This window comes from Episyrphus balteatus, chromosome 3 (assembly GCF_945859705.1).
Source record: "Episyrphus balteatus chromosome 3, idEpiBalt1.1, whole genome shotgun sequence".
NCBI classification, from domain to species: Eukaryota; Metazoa; Arthropoda; class Insecta; order Diptera; family Syrphidae; genus Episyrphus; species Episyrphus balteatus.
The window spans coordinates 80,713,371-80,719,370 of NC_079136.1; the positions used below are offsets into that span (position 1 = coordinate 80,713,371).

A 6,000-nucleotide genomic window follows, 5' to 3' on the forward strand; every position below is an offset into this window, starting at 1 on the left:
TTTTCTGATAACTGTCACCACCTACCCGATCTACCGTTTTCGTTTCGACGTTAACTTTTGGGACACCCTGTATATACAATACAATTTTATTTCAGTACCTACATATAGCAGAATTAAGGCATGTCCCAGAAAATAAACAAACATTTTAATTTTAAAACGCAGAGTTCTATAGATTCAGATTTAAAAAAGTCTTGTACAATAATTATAAAAAAAAAAAATACGTAAGATTTTTCAGAAATTCTGTCTCTACCAATGTCATTGTTCTGTTTTCGCCTGAAGTAATCAATCAAAGAAAAATTCATAAATTTACGCACCATACATTAAAAAAAAAATACAAAATGCTTCGTTATCAACCAGCTGGTACTAATTGAAGTTAAATATCCCACAGCAACCTTATAGTGAATTTTAAGGGGATTTTAAATTTTCGGCATAAAAACCAATTAAAATCACCAACGAGTTGGTAATTGTTTTCCTTCACAGTCCGCAGTCAGTGGATAAAAAACGAAATTAAGTTCGTCATTTCTTTGAAAAATCTGAACGCGAAAATACCACACAAGGACGTGATGGCTCATTTCTACATGAATAGCTTCGTCAATACACAAATTATGCGTTTCGCAGAAAAATAATTTTGGTGTGTGAATGCATTTACATCGGTTATTTTGACTGCAAATATTGTACAGTTTGTCTCCCACTCAAGAGTACGTCACAACCATCCAGGAGGATCGATTGAATGGAGAAAACGTAGTCCATCCATTATCGAGTTTCAAACTTAAATTCTGTAAAATACAATAGTAAACGAAATGTATTAGGGTTGTCGCTCCACAATGGGCGATTTTATTCAGTCGAAGTTGAATATAACTTTAAGATTTTTAGTATGAACTTGAGAATTTGGTTTTATTCACTGAAAGTTAATGTTTCAAACTTAAACTTTCAATTTTCAAGTTTATCAACTTTAGATTTTCTCAACCCCCGGAAATATTAGAAGTTTGCCGAGCAAACTTGAGAATTTATTTCAAAGTGTCATTTATAAATCATTATTGTTTGTGTCAAGTTGAAATATGTATTTTCAAGAAAAAGAAGGAAATTTTTAAAATGATTTTTTTGAAAAATCGGCAAAGAATCAACCATTTCAGGTATTGAACTTAATTTGACTGACTAAAGAGTCTTTGTGTTCAAGGTGAAATTGGGACTAGTGGACAAAATTCATAGATGAACCACCACTTCCAAAAATAGAAGAACCCATACAAAATTGTGAATTTCTAGTTCTTTGTTTTTGACACATAAAAAAATTATAAAACCGTGTGAAAAAAATTCTTTCTCTTCGTAGGCATTTGTTTTTGAAGTGAAAACTTCTTTAGTATCGTAGTGATTTGAAACAAGATGAAACGAAAAAGTGACACGAAGAATCAATTGATTATAACTTTTTTGTTTTAATAGATAGATGAATGAAATTTATACTGTAGATAGGTAATACAACAAACTATAATTGACAAAATTGCAATCAAGTTCATATTCAAAATTCTGAGATAACGGTGAAAATATAATCTTTTTCTAAACACGTTATACATTTTGATTTTACGTTAATGCGCATGCCGATAATATTACCTTTCATTTGATATACACATTATATACACATAACGGTACGTGGTCTACAAGTTACACAATATTAAATTGAAAAACTTGTAAGGTTCATCAAAACACCTGTGGACATCTGTTGCCGTGACCAGTCACCAGTGTAGGAAGTACCGTAATCTCAGTTTGAAATTTCGACATGGTTGACTTTAAAAAAATTCTTACTTCTTTTGTAGGCATCATAGAAATATGATTGAAGCGTCATTTGAAAGATGATATAATAAAATTGATGATATAAAATTTATTATACGTTGTCATTTAAAAAAATGGATTTAATGGTGTTAGAAGAGAAAAAAAGAATGATTTTTTTGCTTTTTTTGAGAAAACTGATTGGGTTCAAACAATTCTAGTTCTTTTTGTAGATGTTGTATAGACATGGTCGATATAAATATTTCGAGCTGAAACAATAAACTTTCGGATGTTATAAAATTAATTTTAAGTTGTCATAAAATGGATTTAAAGGTGATAAAACAAAAAAAAAGTTAGATATTTTCGGTTTTTTTTTTTCAAGAAAAAAACATTTTTTTAAGGTTTCACTTCTACCGCGTGTGAATTGCACACATGATTTTTTTCTCCATAGAAAACCTTTTGAAGAGTAATATATGTAGGCACAATACACATAAATAAGGTAATATCTTCCGAAGGTTGTCAAAACTTGTTTGTCAAAAATGGGCACCAATCTGTCAGGTCGGCCTTTAATTTTTATATTTCAATCGCAGTAAACAGGAAATTTGTTTTTGTTTTAATTTATAAAATGTCATTTGAAAAATATATACATAGGTACATAAATTGAAAAATAACAAATTTTCTTCTTTGTTCTACCGCGGAAAATGGTCAATAATTGTTAAAAAAATTAGTGGTGTGCGTGGTTCTTCGGTTTTTGTGCATTTTTCGTCGGTAATTTAAACAATTAAGAATTACGATAGCTGACATTGGTCGCCAAATGTCAGTTTGAATTATATTACCTTTTTATGTGTACTGTGATATGTATGTAGGTACCATGAGCCGCTAATTTTTTTTTTTTTAACTAATCACAAATTGATTCAAAAAATTACCAAATTATTTTAAATAAAACACACAAAATCTATGAAACTTCAAAAAGACTGACGCACCTCTAATAGACGCATTTAATTTATTTTTTTTATTTTTTTACTTTTAAATTAACGACGAAAAACGCAGAAAAACCGTATGATTTTAACAATATTTGACCATTTTCCGACAAGAAACACAGAGAATTTTTTTTTTCAATTTACCTTCAATTTTTTCAAATGACATTTTGTAAATTAAAACAAAAACTGGGTCCGAACTATACGGCATACATACGTTCGTTAACGTTTTGACTATTGCTCTCTCTATTTCATAAGAAGAAAATGATAGAGACATAGAGCGTCAATACGTTAACATTAACATACGTAACGAATGCCGTAGTTTTACCCATGGTTTTCTGTTTAATGTGTTTTAACTTTCAAATATATTATATGAATTAAAAGCCAAACAAACAGACAGGTCTACGTTTTTGACACATACACAAATTTGAAAAAAAAAAAAAAATTGAAACTCGGAATATATTACCTTTAAATGTGTTATGTTGTGTACTGCGGTCACAAATATCCCATTGATATTTTTAAAACTAAAGGTAGAAAAACTTTAGGTTTGAAACTAGGGAGTTTAGAAATAAATTTGTAAATGAAAAAAATCCTTAATTTTTGATTTTACTTTCGATTCGAGTTGAATTGAACACTAAAGTTAGTCAACTTAAAAGTTTGTCCGAAGTTGAGTTAAATAGTGGATGAAAAAATAATTGATTTTTGAAAAAAAAAAAACATAGGTATTTTAAAACTTTTTTTTTCAAAAAGGCTCTTACGATGTTGATTAAAATTTTCGTATGTTATATTTCACATAAAAGCCAATTTTTGAATTTAAAAAATAAATTTTGAACCGTTGTAAGGGGTAATGTACCTTAAACTTTTTTTTCAAAAAGGCTCTTACGATGTTGATTAAAATTTTCGTATGTTATATTTCACATAAAAGCCAATTTTTGAATTTAAAAAATAAATTTTGAACCTTTGTAAGGGGTAATGTACCTAACTGTCATGTAACGATTTTTTTTTATTTCTGAATCTCTCGAAGGCGTAATCGATTTCATCCAAAATTTTTATACAGCAATTTTCAAAAAATCCTGTTTTTGGATATAAAAAATTTCTTTTGAAAAATCAATATTTTTAAATTTTATCGAAATTTCGTTTTCATTTGTTAAATATTTTTTTTTTTATAAATGATCTAGCAAATTTTAGAAAATGTTCATATACCTACATAAAAGATTATTTTTTTTTAAAGCGACTTAAACGATTTTAATATTTATCTTAGACACCTTTACTTTTTAATTCTATCTCATAGCCTCTTGGGTGTGTGGATGTACAGTACACACTGTACAGCACAATTCATACATACTTGGAAACTTGGAACCTTCGAAATGCAGATTGGCAAAATCCCTTGTTAGCTACCATCAAACGGTACTGCTTCCAGACCATTGTAGGTGCGTTCATTTATTAGGTAAGTAATTTTTTTAATTAAAAAATAATACCTACCTGTTAAAATTTTTTTCTTTATTCTTGTTTAAGAGCAGTAAAATAATATTATAGAACCAAAGAAAAGAGCAACACCTTTAAAAAGACGATTTTAATTCTAATTTTAACGAAAAAATACGGAGACCCATGAAGAAGCTATATAAATTTAAATCCACTGCCGTATAGTAGATGCATTTATACAATTTTTGTTTCAACTCAGAAAATGACTCCCACTATTCTGCTCATCATTTGTTTTTCACTTTATACCTATCCACCTACCATCTTCCGGAATTTTTCAACTCACAAAATAGTAGGTCGTCCTTTGCTGATGGCTCTTCCTGTTGCATTCGTATATTGTAGAATACCTAGAATACGTTTTCATTTTGAGAATTTTCACACACAAAACCAAAGGTATATAGTTGCAGAGTAAAGGCAGAGGTATGATGAGAGCAACATGGAAAGCGCCTTAAATTTTTCCTCGGTATTTTTAATTAAACAGTAAAAAACAGTATAAACGTTTGGGAAAGTGTGATTAGTTTCGTGCAGAAAAGGGACTTTCAGTTCTACTCAGGTAGGTAAATAAGTTCTCGTTAAAGTTTAAATATTTTCTTTCTTCTGAAGTACCTATATCTCTATATAGTTAAAAGCACTCATCGAAATTAGCACTTAAAGTGCAAAAAAAAAACACTACGCTACCGCTTTTGTATGTGAATGAAGGAGGCCGCTGTGGTTGCGGTGGCAGTGAATAATGAACTCAGTATTCAGGAAAACCTACACTGCAATTAATTACCAGCATATGTATAAATGTATTTGTATGGATACCTTTTCTAATATATTTATACAATACATATGCATAATATTAAGAGTTTGCCTCTTTTCAAGTGCAGATTTATAAAATAATAGTTTGTTTGTATTACTGAATCTATAAAGTTGAGGTTTCTTTTTTTATGCACCCGTAAATAGCGGACTGTAAGTAATGCATTATATTTTACGTTTGCTTACTTTCAAATCAAAATATATAGAAAATACATTTATTTGCAACATAAAGTCAGTAGATCCTGAACAGAGATAAAATATTATTTTATTCAGTTCAACAACCTCAGTTTTTGTCCTGGGTTATTGTCATCCAATTGATCCGGTTGACAGCCCAAACCTGAGCACCCGAGACCCGAGAAAGAGATTACCAACATACATAATTAACTCTTTCAATTCGAAGAAATCAGTTGGTCCGGATGGTGTTTCCAACTTTATTCTCAAAGGCCTAACAATAAAAGTCATGACCTTATACATAGGTTAATGTCAACATGGCATGTGCAAGTGTGCGAAAACACACAAATGCATTAGGCTGACTATAATTCGCATAATGCGTGGTTCGTTAAACATCTTCAAGCATATAACGTGCACTCTAAACTACTTAGCTTGTGTAAATTTCTCAGAATTGAATGAAAATAACATGGATTCAAAGGGAATAGAAGAGTTAATAAAATGTTCACTAAGTAAAAACATAGCATAGCTTAGCATTGAAAAAGGAGTCAATCATGCACTTCGTGATATAGAAGAATGAAATTTGGATGGTTGCCAGTGCTCATTGTAATTTTGAGCCATTGGGCAAGTTTGCAATTCATGATGGTAGAATACATGAGTTTTTTTGTGTTGCACATGTTTTGTCACATTGCAAATTTCACCAAATGAAACATGTATGTAAAAGATGTCTCAGAATAAGACAGGGAAAATTTAAGGAGTGATTCTTTATTATATTCTAAGAAAATAATTGTTGCACAGTAAGGCTTTATCTGCAAAG

At 29.9% G+C, this 6,000-nt stretch overlaps 1 long non-coding RNA gene across 2 annotated transcripts in view; it reads left to right on the top strand.

The window, feature by feature from the left end:
- Positions 1-5,716, top strand: part of LOC129916471 (uncharacterized) — a 122,687-nt gene extending 116,971 nt beyond the window's left edge. The window contains exons 3-4 of one of the 2 annotated variants that reach the window (XR_008772457.1): positions 4,030-4,185; positions 4,254-5,716. This is a non-coding gene — a long non-coding RNA (uncharacterized LOC129916471). The remainder of the gene's footprint in view (positions 1-4,029; positions 4,186-4,253) is intronic. The other variant, XR_008772458.1, reaches the window with a different exon arrangement.
- The last annotated feature ends 284 nt before the right edge of the window (positions 5,717-6,000 follow it).